The sequence below is a fragment of the Chiloscyllium plagiosum genome, chromosome 31 (genome assembly GCF_004010195.1).
Source record: "Chiloscyllium plagiosum isolate BGI_BamShark_2017 chromosome 31, ASM401019v2, whole genome shotgun sequence".
Classification (NCBI taxonomy): domain Eukaryota; kingdom Metazoa; phylum Chordata; class Chondrichthyes; order Orectolobiformes; family Hemiscylliidae; genus Chiloscyllium; species Chiloscyllium plagiosum.
Genome location: NC_057740.1, coordinates 26,244,095 through 26,261,182, shown reverse-complemented (window position 1 = coordinate 26,261,182; position 17,088 = coordinate 26,244,095). Strand labels below are relative to the sequence as shown.

General features: G+C 41.2%; 1 long non-coding RNA gene across 2 annotated transcripts in view; it reads right to left on the bottom strand.

Annotated features, from left to right (window-relative positions):
- Positions 1-15,642: 15,642 nt before the first annotated feature.
- LOC122565343 overlaps positions 15,643-17,088 on the bottom strand; it is a 59,478-nt gene continuing 58,032 nt past the window's right edge. For both annotated transcript variants that reach the window (XR_006316136.1, XR_006316137.1), the window contains one exon: positions 15,643-15,898. This is a non-coding gene — a long non-coding RNA (uncharacterized LOC122565343). The remainder of the gene's footprint in view (positions 15,899-17,088) is intronic.

The window sequence follows — 17,088 nt, the reverse complement described above, 5'->3', positions numbered from 1 at the left end:
AAAGCACCTGAGGGATTGAAGGGGAAGGAATGCTGAAGTGTTAGGTGCCTCTCTCAATTCGTGACACTTCTTGGCTGGGAATATGTGCCAAGTAAAAAGATTTACATTGGTGATATTTCAATTTCTAGAGTAAACTGAAATTTCTAAGGTTCATTGGTCTTTGTCTACCAAAGTGTCCAAAACAGTTTTGGCCCAATAGCTCTGTAGGATGCAACACAGAATCATAGAAAGGTTACAAGACAGAATAAGACTGTTCGCCTCCAACTCTCTTCAACATTTACATATAGTCCCGCTCTCCTGCTTTATCCCTGGAGCCCTGCAATTCTTTTCTGTTCAAGTAATTGTCCAATTTTCATTCGAAAGGAAAAATTAAATCTGCCTCAGCCACTTTATCAGATCTTAACTATTTGCTGCATGGAATAAATTTTCGCTGATGCTGACGCCTTTTTTTTTGCCAATCACCTTAAATTGGGGCCTTCTGGTCCTCCACTCTCCCATCAACAGGATCTATCTCTATCTGTTTATGTGTCTAGACCCACCATGATTTTGAGCATCTCTGAGACTTCCTCTTAAACTGTGGTGCTCACAACTGGATGCAATGCTCCCAATGAGGATGAACCAATATTTTAGACAGGTTTATAATCACTTTGAAAAACAAAATACTGCAGATAGATAGAAATCGCAAATGAAAACAAAGTGCTGGAAACACTCATCAAGTGGTAGCAGCATCCGTGGAGAGAAACACAGTTAATGCTTCTTGTCTGTGAAATTTCATCAGAACTGGAGAAAATTAGAGATCGGTTTTGAGCAAGAGGTGAGCAAGACAAATACCAAACAAGGGTCTGTGACAAGATGAAAGACCGGAGAGATTGAATAACGATGAGTTAGTCCGTGACCAAAGTGGTGAGAGGCTAAGGAAGGAAACAAAGAAACAAAAGATGGGCCTGTAGCAGTTGTGTCTCTGGCTGAAAGTGATAAATACACAAAGAACCAAAAGACAAAGAAATCAAAACTAAATGAGCACCATGGTTACAATCTGGAATTGTCAAACACAATATTGAGTCTGAAATCCTATGAAGTGCCTAACTGATACATGAGGTACTATTCCTGAAGCTTGCATTAAGCCTCATTAGGATGGTGCAATAGACTGAAGACATCAATGCTGGCATGAGGGTAAGCTGGAGATTTAAAGTGACTGGTTAGCAGAAGCTCAAGATCATGCTTGCACAAGGTCTTCCACCAAATGGTCACCCAATTTATATTTGGTCTCCCCACTGTGGAAGAGGTACATTGTTAATGGCGAGTATCCCGTCTGGAACCATAACAAATTGGGGAAAACCTCAATTAGGGTCTGAGCAAAACACCTTCCCTTCTCTTTTAAGATGCTTCATAAACCTCCACCACCACCTCAGGTGACTCCATGCCAAATATTGCTTTATAAAGCTCCTGCCTTGCGGATGTTTTAATATGTTAATGGCACTATATTAATACAAGCTATTGATGTTGACATGGAAGGCCAAAGGCTAAAAGGTTGGTTGCTTTGAATTGCAGTTTTCAGTAATATGAAAGGAGTTTCATTTTCCAGGTCAGGTGCCGAAAAGAGGGTTGAAAGGAGGAAGGAGATTTTGGGTGATGAGGGACACAAGGAAGTGATCAGAGATTCTATTGTCTGTGATTAACACAATGGCAAAGACAAAGGAGTGGCCGTAATTTAATGGGGCTACAGATTGCCAGTGTCTGTGAAAATATAACCTAGTGAGGGTCATTTTCTTCAGAGAACCCGTGTACAAATTTGAGATAAATTAGAAACAATGACATAATAATTGCATTGTATTACTGTCTTGTATTCAGCAATTCCTTCGATGAATTTCCTATCATCTGTTAACCAGATATTGCTTTGAGTATTAATTATAATGCTGGCAAGGGCTTATATATGTCACTTAATGTGCTTTACATCCTTAAGTGCTTTACAGAGGAGAAATCACCAGTAATGGGAAAATTGGCAAGATGCACAAAAGTATGATCAAATCAATGTATTTTCATTTGATAAGAGTTTGAGAGTTAATAGTCTAAGATTTCATCACTGGGGTAATAAGCTGGTGAAGCAGTAGACATCCATTATAGAGTCTGCTCAACATTAATTCAACAACAACAATTTGCATTTATATAGCCAGCAATTATCTATGCATTCCAGGATTACAACTGCTGTTTGTAATTTAAGGCCTAATAATTTTTAAACAGACACACAGATTAGGAATGAGAAGTGAGACCCAAAAAAAAGATAAAAATTAAAAGATATATGGATCAGTCCTGAGTTATTCATGAAGAGTGCACACTATACATTGCAGTGAATGTTACAGGTAGCATTAGCATTGGTAACTGAACAGGTGATTATGAGATTCTTGGTTTTGCAGGTTAGAATGTCTTTGTCTTGGTTCCTTTGACTGGTTGGCAGCACTCAGCATATCTTCGTTGTAGAGTCATAGAGATCTACAGCACAGAAAAAGCCCTTTGGCTTGTTGAGACTGTGCCAGAAAGTCTTTCCCCTTTCTTTACCTGCAGAGGTGTTTAATGGCTATTCTCAAAGCTGTCACCTTCACAACCCATTCTCACCCAAACACAAGTACACCAGGCCACTAACAAAGACTAATGGGGTTGAATTTTGCTTTTAAACCCCATTCTTTTTGTATATCCCTGGAAGATGAAACACAAACTTGTCTGCAGAAGATGACATCCTGCTGAGAAGGATTTGGGTAGTCAGCCTCTTCTTACATTGTTTTTACTTTTACCATTTGAAGTTTTCCTGACTTTGTACAGGTGTAACATTCCAGGATTCCTCCTCTGACAAGTTGCTGAATTTACACATACAGTCCTTGTGGGTGTGTCAGTCCTTATTTTCAAACTAAAATGTTGAAGTTAAAGATTCAATTTGTCAATAGGTGATCTCAGATTATGATCTGTAGTCATTATATTGTGTAATTTTAGTCTCTTCAGTTAAGGAAACATGTGAATGTGTTCAGATGAGGTTTATGAGATTGATACCCAATCGGGTGAGATTGGACAGATGTTTCCATAAGCATGAAATGCAGGAACAGAGGCTACAATTCAGCCCATTCAGTCTGGTCTGCCATTCAATGAGATGATTGCTGATCTTATAATCCTTCACTCTATTTTCCTGCCTTATCCCCAAAACATTTGATTCCCTTATTGATTAAAAATGTCTCTTTCAGCCTTTAATGTACTTAATGCCTCAGACTCCATAGCCCTCTGTGGTAAAGAATTCTACAGATTCATTACAGTCTAAGAGAGGCAATTTCTCCTCATCTCTGTCTTAACTGCACAACTCCTTATTCTGAGACTATGTCCTCAAGTCCCCCACTGTCACCCAGGGGAAAACATCCTCTCAGCATCTACCCTGTCAAGTCCCATAAGAATCTTACATGTTTCATAGAAAGACAGAAGTTAGCAAAAGGAGTAGGCCTTTTGGCCTTTCAAACCTGCTTTGCCATTCAAGTTGATCTTCACTGATCCTCTATCTCAACACCGTATTCCCCCTTTCTCCTCTTTTATGCCTTTAATATCTAACAATGTATAAAGTTCAATTCCACAAGTTGAGCAAGTGAGGAAACCTTTCTCATCTCAGACCAAAATGGCCAACCTCATATCCTGTGACTTTGACCTGGGGTTGTAGACTCCCTCATCTGGATAAACATCCTCCTGATTCCAGGCTGTCAGAATTCTACAAATTTCAATTAGAACCCTTTCATTCTTCTAATCTTGAATGAATACAGGCCCAGTCAATAAATCTCTCCTCATACAGCCGTCCTACTATCCCAGTCTAGTGAACTTTTGCTGCACTCCCTCTGTGGCAAGTATATCCTTTCTTAGGTAGAGAGATCAAAACTACACACAGTACTCCAGGTGCAATCTCACCAAGGCTCAGTGTAACTTCAGTAAGACATCCTTACCTTTGAACACTAATCCTCTTGCAATGAAGGCCAACATACCATTTGCCTTTCTAATTGCTTGCTGCACCTGCCTGTCATTGACTGTATAAGGCCACCCCAATCCCTTTGAAGATCTACATTTCCTAACATATCACCATTTGTGTAATACACTTTACTGTGAAAAACAGAAAGGCTGGGTATCATTTCACATTTATACTCCATCTGCCATGTGTTGCCCTCATACGCAACTCATCAAGGTCAAGATTCATAGAGATGTACAGCACGGAAACAGACCCTTCGGTCCAGCTTGTCCATGGTAACCAGATATCCTAAATTAATCTAGTTCTATTTGCTTGCATTTGGCTCATATCCCTCCTATCCCTTCCTATTCATGTATCCATCCAGATGCCTTTTAAATGTTGTAATTGTACCAGCCTTAACCACTTCCTCTGGCAGCTCATTCTATACACGCACCACCCTCTGTGTGAAAAAGTTGCCCCTTAGGTCCCTTTTAAATCTTTCCCCTCTCACCCTAAACCTATCTGGAGAATAACTGCTGTTTAGAAGAGAGAGGAGAGTCTTAATTAATGTTTGTAATTGTTTTGACAAGGTGGCCATGAAAAGGAAGTTTCCCCTTGTGGGTGAGTCCGGAGCTGGGCGAATCTGGTTTAAAATTAGTTGTCATCCTTTTAGGACAGCAATGACAGGCAATATTTTCTTTCTTTGCAACTGTCTGCTTCAGAAGGCAGTTGAGTTGGAGGCATTGAATATTTTTTAGCAAATGCAGGTAGATTCTTGTTAGTCAGCAGAATCAAAGGTTATCGAGGGGTAGATTGGAATAAAACATTTGAAACACAAACTGATCAATAGTCGTTACTAATGGATGGCAGGGCAGGTTTGAATGGCTGAACCTCTGCTCCTAATTCATGTGTTTGCATGACACCAAAAATAACAAAGTGGGAATGGGAAGGAAGGCCTATGCAGCTGATGCTGCAATATCTCTGCAGCATGAAATCACTGCCTTCCCTGTGTTTCCAATACCCATGTCCTGTTTAAGTCATTGCTCCCCCTTTCATGGTTTTGCCTTCTTCTGCAGCCTGTTCAAGTCCATGGGGCAGTAATTGAGCACAAGTGATTTAGCCACCCATTATTCCATTCCGCAGGACAGTATTAAATTCTTGTGGGCTCAACTCTTCTCACTCTGTTCAAACAGGGTCTGCTCCTTCCCAAAATTGTTGAATTAAGTTGTTGTTAGTGGGTGTGACACTCAAAAGAGAGAGAGTTTAGTACGCACCCATCATTTGAGCATCCATCATACTCAGTTCTTGTCAGACATGACAGGTTAAAATCAGTGTTACAAATGATATTTTACACAAATATACGTGAGAGAACTTAAGGTTAATATAACAACCTGCTGAGTGCTTCCTAATTGGCTACCTATATTCTCATTGCAAAGGAAGAGTATAATGTATGAAATTCACACTTCATTCTAAATATATATGGGTGAGGATGTAACTGCATTGTGTGATTATGAAATTATACAAAAATACAACGGAGACATGTACTGTAGCATCATTTACTTGTTCTCACATAATATTTGAACAGACATTAACAGTTATTCAATGCAAGCTGTTCATTTCAAGGTCATTAGCGGAAATTATTTAGCAATAAATGGGGAAGATTGAGCATTTACATGTGAGAAAAACTTATATTGATTATATTGTATACCTGCATTGAAGGGTGGATTTAAGTTCTCACCTTTTCCGACTTCAGGAGCTCCTGAATTAGATCGCTGTCCAAATATATTGACACAAAGTTCACTTAATGCCATTCAAAGGGCACACAATTCATGACACACAGATATAGACTAATACCTTTAACAGAAACAAACCTGTATTAATACTATGGTGATCCTCTTATGGAAAAGAGACACAGCAGCTGATTCATCTCAGAAGGCTGTTGGATCTCCTGAGAAAGAGCTGTGATTGACTGAAATTGTTAATGAGAAAATGTTGTCACAATAGCACTTTATAAATTACTTCAAGACCAATGCACTATTCAGTCATCAACTCCTGTATGTGTGCTTTAGACAAGGATTCTATGATTCAAAGGAGGTATGAGTCATATTACACAGCCAGTGTCCGCACCATGTGCTCTTATAAACACTTAGAATCGGCACACGCACTGGGCACAAAGCTCATTAAATTTAGATTTAAATTCATGCTTGTAGTGTTTGCAGCACCTGTTTGAAACATATGTTTCAATGGAGACCTTGTCACTGATGCTTCATAAGATATGTTTTGTCAAAAATTTGGTGTTATTACTTACTTTTTCTTATTTAATATTGACTCTTCGTGGTATAGCCAAAGTAATTGTTGCCTTTTTAAAATTTGCGATGAGGGACAAAAGGCTTGTAACCTGCAAACTCAGATTCTTTAAAGCTGTGCTCCATCTGCCAGTTCAGCCTTTTATTTCATCATGTGTGACTACAGGTGTATTCATCTATACTGTGCTCCCACTTTCAAGGCTTTACAGTGAAGGATCAAAGAAGTCATGCCAGCCATCTACAATCAGGACCTTTTTTAACTCATTTAAGATATGACCTTCTATCATGAATTGTCACTACAGGCCCAGATGTCCCTATATTGGCAGCTAAGAAGGTATCTGCACGCAGTGACAGTGCAGCAAGTTAGTCCATGATCTGGCTGCTTTCTTCACTGGAAGGGTGATCACTCTATCTTTTACGAGCAATATCTTTATTAAGGATTCAGAAAATGCATTAACTACCTGATGGCATCAATTCCTATGTTTTGCGGTTGGAATGCATATCAAGGTCGTTAAACACCCTTTTAAAGCCTCTTCAACCATTTTAAAGATTTGCAAGTGAGCCATTAGAAACTGTCGTACTGTTTTCTTCTCCAGCAAAGCTTATTCAGTCTTTTCTTGCAATAATTACTGGTGTTCTCAATTGTGGCCCAGTTTTTTATTTACTGCGTCTGTGTGATCTCGAATTGAATGGGTGAATGGGTAAGGATAATAAGCAGAGAATAGCTTTCAGTTTTGGAAGACCTCTAATGGAGGTCACACTTCCTTACTCCCTCCGTGGAATCCAGTTCCAGATTTTCGGGGGTAGATTCTTTATAGTGAGTCAATGGGAAGAGGTTGCGGGCTTAGTTTGTTGTGACTTCTCCAGGCCATCATTGCTCCCACTTGTTATGAGTAGGTATGTGGCAGTGGCACTTATACTTTACATAGATCAAAATAGTAATGGAAGAGTAGCGGAGAGAAGAGAGGGATTAAATATGAGAAAATCATGAAGTGTAACGACAAATGGGCACACAATGTATATGGCAGTATGCTAGGGGACATTTCTCTGTCCCTCTGTGGAGGGGTGAGACATTTAATTATGACGTTTAAAATATCCCTCACAGTCCAATTTTGAGCCTGCCATGCAGCTTTCCCAGAGCTTGGGAAAGCCAATAGCAAAATGGAGCAGCCAGAGAACGAGGAGCTTTTTGCAGCATGTTTGTGGACGCAGAGAGGTAACTCCTGAGCTTTTCACCCTCCCTCTCTCCTGATTACAATCCTCTGAAACCTTTCGCCCTCTTTCTGTCTATGCTCGGACTTTTCTTCATTGCTAAGAAACTTTCAAAACTGTCCTTCCAACACTGATTTTCCTATCTGGCAGCAAGGTAGCCAGCGAGCTCCACAATACCCTGCCCTTCTTCCCTATAATATTGCAACTATTGTCATCCAGAATCCTCGAGAATATTTAATTTGTATGATTACAAACACACGCATAACTAAGTTCTGCTGGCAGCATGTTTCATGGTTCAAAATGATAAGCTGCTAATTTGTGCCAGAAGAAATCTACACAGCAAGCGGCAAAGTTTTAAAAAATCTTCATTCACGGGATGTGAGCTTTGCTGTCTGGCCCAGTATGAATTACCCATCACTCGTTAGAGTCACAGAGTAATAGATATGTACAGCATGGAAACAGACCCTTCAGTCCAACTCGACAATGCTGACCAGATATCCTAATCTAATCTAGTCCCATTTGCCAGCACTTGGCCACTATCCCTCTAAACCCTTCTATTCATATACCTATCTAGATGCCTTTTAAATGTTGTAATTGTACCAGCCTTCACCACTACCTCTGGCAGCTCATTCCACAAACACGCCATCCTCTGCGTGAAAATGTTGCCCCTTAGGTCCCTTTTAAAATTTTCCCCTCTCACCCTAATCCTATGCCCTCTAGTTTTGGACTCCCCCATCCCAGGGAATAGACCTTGTCTATTTACCCTATCCATGCCCCTCATGATTTTATAAACTTCTGTAAGGTCACCCCTCAGCCTCCGACACTCCAGGGAAATCAGCTCCAGCCTATTCAGCATCTCCCTATAGCTCAAATCCTCCAGCCCTGGCAGTTGCCCTTGAGAAGGTTGTGGTGAGCTTCCTTCCTGAACCACTGCAGTCTGTTTAATGTAACTGGGTCCACAAAGCCTGTAGGGAGGGAGTTTCAGGATTGTGACCCAGTGACATGGAAGGAACGGCGATATATTTCCAAGTCAGGATGATGAGTGGTTTAGAGGGGAACTTGCAGGTGGTGGTGTTCCCATGTATCTGCTGCCCTTGTCCTTCTAGATGGTAGTCATGGGATTGGAAGAAGGAGCTGTCTATGGAGTTTTGGTGAAGTTCTGCAGTGCATCTTATAGATGGTACACACTGCTGTGACTGAATATCAGTGGTGAAGGGAATGAATATTTGTGGATGTGGTGCCAATCAAGCGGGTTTCTTTGTCCTGGATGGTATTAAGCTTTGTGAGTGTTGTTGGAACTGCACCCATCTAGGCAAGTGGGGAGTATTCCACTTGTGCCTTGTAGATGGTGGATGGACACTGGAGAGGCAGGAGATGTTACCACAAATTTCCAGCTTCAGAGCTATGAATGTATGTGAAAGAAAGATTTCTTAAGTGCTTGGCATGAAGTGAAAATGAAGCAGCTCCAAATAGGAAGTGAAATCTTAACACTGCTATTCCTAAAAGTTATACATTAAAATAACTAACCTTCATTATGAGTCCAGCCTCACAGCACATACGTCAAATATTGAAGCTTCCTAATATTTACTTCATGCACTGCTGGTTGACAAGACACCTTCCAGTATTAGCACAGCACAGCATAACCCAATCTTGCTCCAGCTGGTTTCTTTCTCATCTGTGACCCATTACTCTCCGTCACCTACTTCTATCTTCAAAATGATAACTGCCTTCACCCCCTGCCTCAGCTCGTTTGCTGTGGAAACCATCATCCTTGCCTTTGTTACTTCCAGACTTGGAGGCAATCTCATGATCTAGTTAGCTGCATGCCCTCCATCAACCGGAATTCACCCGAGGTTCCTCTGGCCATACGCCAAGTGTATTCATTCATTGTCCTTGTGTTTGCTGGCCTATATTCCATCCCAACACAAATGCAATCTTAAAAATTCTCAATTTGGAGTTCAAATTCTTTTTCACAGTACCACCCATCCCTAACTCTAATGTCCTCAAGTCCAGAAACTTAAATATCACTGCATTTCTCCAATTCTAGCATCTCTGGTGCTTTCAGATGCTGAGATCCTAAACTTTGGAATTCACCCCTGAAGTCTCTCTGCCTGTTAGCCTGTCTCTTTCCTTTAGGCACTCCTAATAACCTATTTATTTGACAAAAACCTTGGTAATCTGTCTTAATATCACTTTATGTGGCTCACAATTACTTTTTTTTTGATAGTATGCTTGCAAAACAGCCTGTGCTGTTTTAAGTCTGCTAAAGGTGCTACTTAAATGTAATTTGTTGCTGCAGCTCCTATGATCAATGAACACAGAGGCTGGACTCCAATTCAGTGAAAGTACTGCTCTTCACTGCAGCGAGCCCCTCAACTGTAAATAAAGCAAAACTATGTTTTCTTTGAGTAAAACCTCCAGAGCTGCACTTTCAAAAGAAATCCTACTCTTGCCTCCTTTGCTTCTCAACCGCCAGCAGTAAAACTTGAATCCTGTTTTTCAGTGTGCAGCACAGTTTTAACTGGGAGCAGCAAACCTTTAAAACCTGCTGAATTCCTGGCTACCCAGCTATTGCTGTTCTCTGTGCATTAGTCCATGTAATGCTCGACTATTATTCAGCTAGACTGACCTTACAAAATCATACATAACTATCTCTCTGTATCACTTCACCACTGTGTAGATATTATATTCTGGTCTAACTGATACTTCTACAAGAATGGGTAATCAATCTTCAATTCCCATTATTGTGGAATAGACTGGGCCTTTGGTATCGACACAGTAATTCATGTATACATCACTTGGTTTCAGTAATCAGAGGCATCAGGTTTAGAAGACAGTTCTGTTTTTTGCAGTTGCCTCCATCTGCACTCTGCTATTACACCACCTAACATCTAAGGTCGATAAAAAAAAAAGAGGAAACGGCTTTGATGTAATTTGTGGTTAAGTGAACCAACCGTAACCATTTTGTTTTGACAGAACAGTGAAAATGATGGAGTAATTGACAGCTGAACATCCCCTTACCGTCCCAGCCCCCATCATACTACCAGGCATAGGATGACAAAGGGAAGTCCACAAGTCACATGATTAAGCACAACTGTTCACAGAATGTCCAGTCTGCTTTCATTCACAGTAATCACTTGGCAAGATTTAGCCTGTTGGAGTCATGTCTGATACAGCACTGAGGGTCTGAGACACATTTAAGCTTACTTATAACATTCTTTTATGAAAGTATTTTTCAAGTGCCATTTCTCTGCTGTGTACCAAGAACTCTAATACTACATTAGGGATCTATGTAGTAACTATTTGTAAATTACTTTGATTGCCAAGATCACACATGCCATCTCTATGTAAGCCACAATGGGGCCTCTACAATGTATTTCCATTATTTGTAATTAAGGCTGGACTTATACAACAATGTTATACAAATTTCACCACTTCTCATAAATCAGAAAATGTGGGAAACATCATTAAGTAATTTGTGCTAAAACAGCATTAAATTTGATGTTTGCCAGCCTTGTATTACTATTTCATTTTCAATAGTTATGGGCAACTGTAATAAGATGGACTGTCCCTTTAACAATGCTGCAGCTTTTTTGCCTCATTCAGTCAATAAAGTGGACATCGATAGCAACTATGGGATTTACACCAAGGGAAAATTTCACTTTTAAGTCTGACTGCTTTATTGTGCCAGTTATTACAGTATGGGCGCAGTCATGAAGGACTGTAGTGAAGGAAGAATTAGTCCTGTCACTGAGGGGTATGGGAAACAGAGTGACTTGTTAGTCTGTTGATGTTTCCTTCCACTCAAGTCACCCAAGAATTAAAATTTAAAATGCTGCAGCACTTTGGTGCAGTGGTGGGCACCACATTTTAAGAAGAATGTGAAAGCTTCAGAGATGGGGCACGGAGGGCTTGGGAGAATGGCTATGGGGTTGAGAGCCTTCAGGTTTGAGAGGGAGTTTCAAAACCATGAGGAGTCTGGAGAGAAAAAGTGTTCTCATGGCAAAAAAGAGTTAATACCGATTTAAGGTGATTCACAAAAGAAGCAACAGCAATGTGAGGAGATCTTTACGACACAACAGGTGGTTAGAAATAGGAATGATACGCTGCCTATAAAAGTGGAACTGAATACTAAGTAAGGAGGTTTTCTCCAGTTGTACATCGCGTTGGTGAGATCATGTCTGGAGTACTGTGCAACAGTTTCGGTCTATTTATTTAAGCAAGGACGCAAATGCTGTGGAAACAGTTCAGAGAATGTTCCCAGACTAATACTTGGAACAAGCAGGTTGTCTTCTGAGGAAAGCTTAGACAAGCTAGACTGTATTTAGAATTAGAATCAGAATCCCTACAGTGTGGAAACTGGCCCTTCAGCCCAACAAGTCCACACTGACCCTCCAAAGAGTATCCCACCCAAAGCCATTACTCTACATTTACCCCTGACTAATGCATGTAACCTACACATCTCTGAACACTATGGGCAATTCTGTTAGGCCAGTTCACCTGACCTGCACATCTTTGGATTGTGGGAGGAAACCGGAGCACCCGGAGGAAACCCACACAGACACGAGGGAGAAAGTGCAAACTCCATACAGACAGTCGCCTGAGGTTGGAATCAAAACTGGGTCCCTGGCACTGTGGGGCAGCATTGTTAACCACTGAGCCAGTGTGCCGCTCCACATTTGCTGAAGTTTAGAAGACCAAGAAATAACGTGATCATATCATAAGACTCTAAGAGGTCTTTAAAAGTTGAGTATGGGAAAGATGCTTGCTCTTGTGAGAGAATCTAGAATGTGAGGTCACAATTTTTAAAAAGTTGTTTATTTAAAACAGAGATGAGGAGAAACGTTTTCTCAGAGAGGGCTGAGAGTCTGTGGAATTCTTTTCTGTAAAAGGAGAAGGAAGTTGAGTTTTTGAATATTTTGGAGGCAGAAGTAAATAGATTCCTGATAGGAAGGTTATTGGGGGAGGATAGGAATACAAAATACTTTGCCATGGTCTTATTGGACAAAGAGGCTAAGTGGCCTACTCCTGCTCCTATTGGGCCGGTTTGTAAGTGGTTCATAAAGATTCAACCATGGCTTTCAAAAGGTAATTGCATAAGCACCTGAAGAGGAATATGTTACTGCGCAATATGGGAAGGGCTAGGGAATAGACACAGACATAGAACATAGAACACTACAGCACAGTATATGCCCTTCAGACCACAATGTTGTGCTGAGCATTTATCTTAATCTAACATCAACCTAACCTACATACCCCTCAAATTACTACCATCCATATGCTTCTCCAGCAGTCGCTTAAATGTCCCTAATGTCTCTGACTCTACCACCATCGCTGGCAGTGCATTCCACACACTCACCACTCTGTGAAAAGAACCTACCTCTGACATCTCCCCTATATCGTCCTCCAAACACCTTAAAATTATGACCCCTCGTGACAGCCATTTCTGCCCTGGGGAAACGTCTCTGGCTATCTACTCTATCTATGCCTCTCATTGCCTTGTACACCTCGATCAAGTCACTTCTCGTCCTTCTTCTCCTCAGTGTGAAAAGCCCGAGCTCACTCTTCCTAAGACAAGCCCTCCAATCCAGGCAGCATCCTGGTAAATTTTCTCTGCAACTTCTCTAAAGCATCTACATCCTTCCCATAATGAGGCAATCAGAACTGGACACAATATTCAAAGTCTGGTCGAACCAGGGTTTTATAGAGCTGTAACAAAACTTTGTGGCTCTTAAACTCAATCCCCCGTTAATGAAAGCCAGAACATCATACTCCTTCTTAACAATCCTCTCAACTTGGGTGCCAACTTTGAGGGATCTATGGACATGGACTCCAAGATCCCGCTGTTCCTCCACACTGCCAAGAATCCTATCTTTCACCCTGTATTCAGCATTCAAATTCAACCTTCCAAAACTTCACTGCATTTATCCAGGTTGAACTCCAGCTGCCACTTCTCAGCCCAGCTCTGCATCCTGCCAATGTAGCCTGCAACAGCCCTCGACACTATCTGCAACACCATTGACATTTGTGTCATTAGCAAACTTTCTAAGCCACCCTTCCACTTCTTCATCCAAGTCATTTATAAAAACCACAAAGAGCAGAGGCCCAAAAACAAATCCTTGCGAGACGCCACTGGTCACTGACTTCCAGGCTAATTACTTTCCATCCACTACCACTTGCTGTCTTCTTTCAGCCAGCCAATTCTGTATCCAGACAGCCAAATTTTCCTGTATCCCATACCTCCTAACTTTCTGAATGAGCCTACTGTGGGGAACCTTATCAAATGCCTCACTGAAATACATACACAACCACATCCACTGCTTGACCTTTGGACTTGTCTTGTCACGTCCTCAAAGAACTCAATAAGCCTTCTGAGGTATGACCTGCCCTACACAAAGCCATGCTCTCTATCTTTAATTAAGCTATGTTTTTCCAAATAGTCATAAGTCCTTACTCCCAGAATCTTTTCCAGTACCTTGCTTTACCACAGACGTAAGACTGACTGGACTGTAATTCCTAGGGATTTCCCTATTCTTTTTCTTAAACAGATGAACAGCATTCACCTCCCTCCAGTCATCAGGAACTCCTCCTGTGGAGAGTGATGATGCAAAGATCATCGCCAGAGGCACAGCAATCTAATTTCTCCCTTCCTGTAGTAACTTTGGATATATCTGGTCTGGCCCGAGGGACTTACTTATCTTGATGCTTCGCAGAATTTCTAGCACATTCACTTCCTTAATATCAATCTGTTCACGTCAATTAACCTGGTCTACAATGTTCTCATTATCAACAAGGTCCCTCTCTCTTGCAAATACTGAAGCAAAAAACTCGTTTATAACCTCACCTACCTCTTCAGATTCCAGGCACAAGTTCCCTCCTCAAGTTCCCTGATCGGCCCTGCCCTCTCTCTGATCATTCTCATATTCCTCACATACAAGTAGAACACCTTTAGGTTTTCCCTAATCCTTCATGCCCTCTCCTAGCTCTCCTCAGTCCATGTTTGAGTGCAGAGATGCTCTCGCAAATAATGAAATGGATACAAAGGTCAAGTAGCTTTCTTCTGAGCTTTACCATTCTAACTTTAAATAATGTAAAACTTTTCAACGTAATTTATTTGAATGCTCTTTACTCCAAGATAACATGTCTAATCAGGCTAAAAGTCTCAGGACTTAGGTTCAAATTCCACCACAACAGATGATGAAATTTGAATTCGATAAAAAAAATCTGGAATTAAAAGCAAATATAATGTCAACCATATAACCACTGTCAATCGTCATAAAAATCAAGCTGATTCATCAATGTCCTTTAGGGAGGGGAACCTGCTGTCCTTATTTGGTCTGATCCAGATGTGACTCCAGACCCACATTGATGTAGTAACTCTTAACAGCCCTCTGTAACAGCCTAGCAATCCATTCAGTTCCAGGACAGTGAGGTATAGGCAATAAAATCTGGCCTAGTCAGCACTGCCCACATCCCATGAACACTAAAACAAAAAAGAAACATTTGCATTTGGTGTTAGCTTTTCCAATTTCTGTACACAGCTGAAGATATCTTACCCCTTATGCACTCAGTTGAATTCCAGTGCTCACTGTTCATTACGTGGACAGTTTTTGTAGCTATTTTTCTCAGACAAATTGCCAAAGAAAATAACCATTGAGTCTCTTTAGCTGTGGGCCAAGAATATCAGACAGGGCCAAGTGTTAAATTCTCACCTCAAGGAAAAAAATCTTTAGCAATGTGACACTACCTCAATTCTGAACTGAAATGTCAGAACAGATTAAACACACTAGTTTTGGCACAGGAATTGAACTTGCAAACTTTCTGGCAGCAAGGATGCCAGCATGCAAGCCGATACAAGTATAATATGTTTCAAGGGAAGAACATGTATTCAAGAGCTCTGTAAGCAACAAATTACTTCCTTTGTTTTGTGGGCAGATTCTGCAGTCAATTTGAGCACAGCAAGATCCCACAACAACAGTGAGATCACTGTGAGGATCTTCTGGTCTTCCTTGACCAAATGACACAGGCTTTTTCACGTACTTTTGCATCGGCCAGTTTGGTCTCTTGGCTAAAACAAAAGCTCTGACAGCACTGAAGCATCAACTAGAACCGATAGTATTCAGATGAAGCCGAGAGTGCTGAGTTAGCACCGAACCAAAAGCTTTATTGCGAAAATACCGCGTGTGTGAAAGAAATGTATTAGGCAACTGTCCGTCTATTTTTATGCAACATTGTTACAATATCACAACTACACTTTGCCTTTTGAATTTAAGAACAAAATGGTTACTTGCAGCTCCCTCATTTTCAGTGGACGGATGTGCCCTCCAGTCAAGACTAGCCCGTAGGGACCAGAAAGATGCCTGGTTTGATCCCTGGATGCATTACCTAAAGTCAGCCAGGACAGTAGTATGTGCTGCTTGAGGAAATAGAAAGGAGAAATAAGTGAAGGTTTCCATTCCTAATTACTATGCAGCAAAACCCCACCCCCTCCCATGCCATGCATAAGAGCTTGCTTCCAGACTTGCCTAGAATTATTATCTTTATGCTTAACTTAATTTAAAAATATTCTCATAAGCTAAAAAAAGATTCTGATGAAGCCAAAAGTAAAAATTGTCTACTATAAGTATCCCTGTGTTCAAATCGTTGGTTTTCTGATTCAACTACTGGGATTTTATCAAAATACCTTCTGACTGAAAAGAAGGTGGGTTTTCCAGTTAAAGAAAGGACAAACACTGATAAGTTTCCCACTGCTTGTAAACCGGGATGAGCAAACCGAGTCGGCAGGCTGAGCAAGAATGTTCAATTCACTCAAAACCAGTCACACTGTGCAGGAGCTAGATTGTTACTGAATTCAAATTTCATCATCTGCCATGGTGAAATTCAAACACACGTCCTCAGAGCATTAGCCTGGGGCTCTAGGTTACTCATCTGGTGATATTACCACTGCATCATCAGCTCCACTCAGAAGACCGGATAGTTCTTTCCCCATCTCCAAACCCCCCAATTACTGGGAGCATTTTTGGCAGGTAGTCATGCAGCATAGGCTGGGTGGCCAGCAAACCAACTTCCCACCCACACCCCAAGCACAGTCCCATAAAACGGATGGAGGCAGTGTGCTAACCTCAACATCCCACCCACCATCTGTAAATAAATAATTAAGGGGAAATCAAGCTTGTCAAAAGCTCAACTGGCCCTGATAATAAGCTGCCTGTGTTAAAATACAGTTGGTGTGGGATGCCTTCTTTTAAAGAAGTTTATAAAACTGCTGTAATAAAAGGGGAGTGCAATCTACTTGGGTTGCTCTTTGCCCATTAAGGGCATCCCCCTCAAAAATAGTACCACCTCCTTCCGTCCCACACACCAACTAAGAGACCCACACAAGACCAGCATACTCTCCTAAAATACGCTAGGCTTACTGCTCTCCAATTTCTGGATTAGTGGTGCTGGAAGAGCGCAGCAGTTCAGGCAGCATCCAAGGAGCAGCGAAATCAACATTTCGGGCAAAAGCTCTTCATCAAGAATAAAGGCAGTGAGCCTGAAGCATGGAGAGATAAGCTAGAGGAGGGTGGGGGTGGGGAGAAAGTTGCATAGAGTACAATAGGT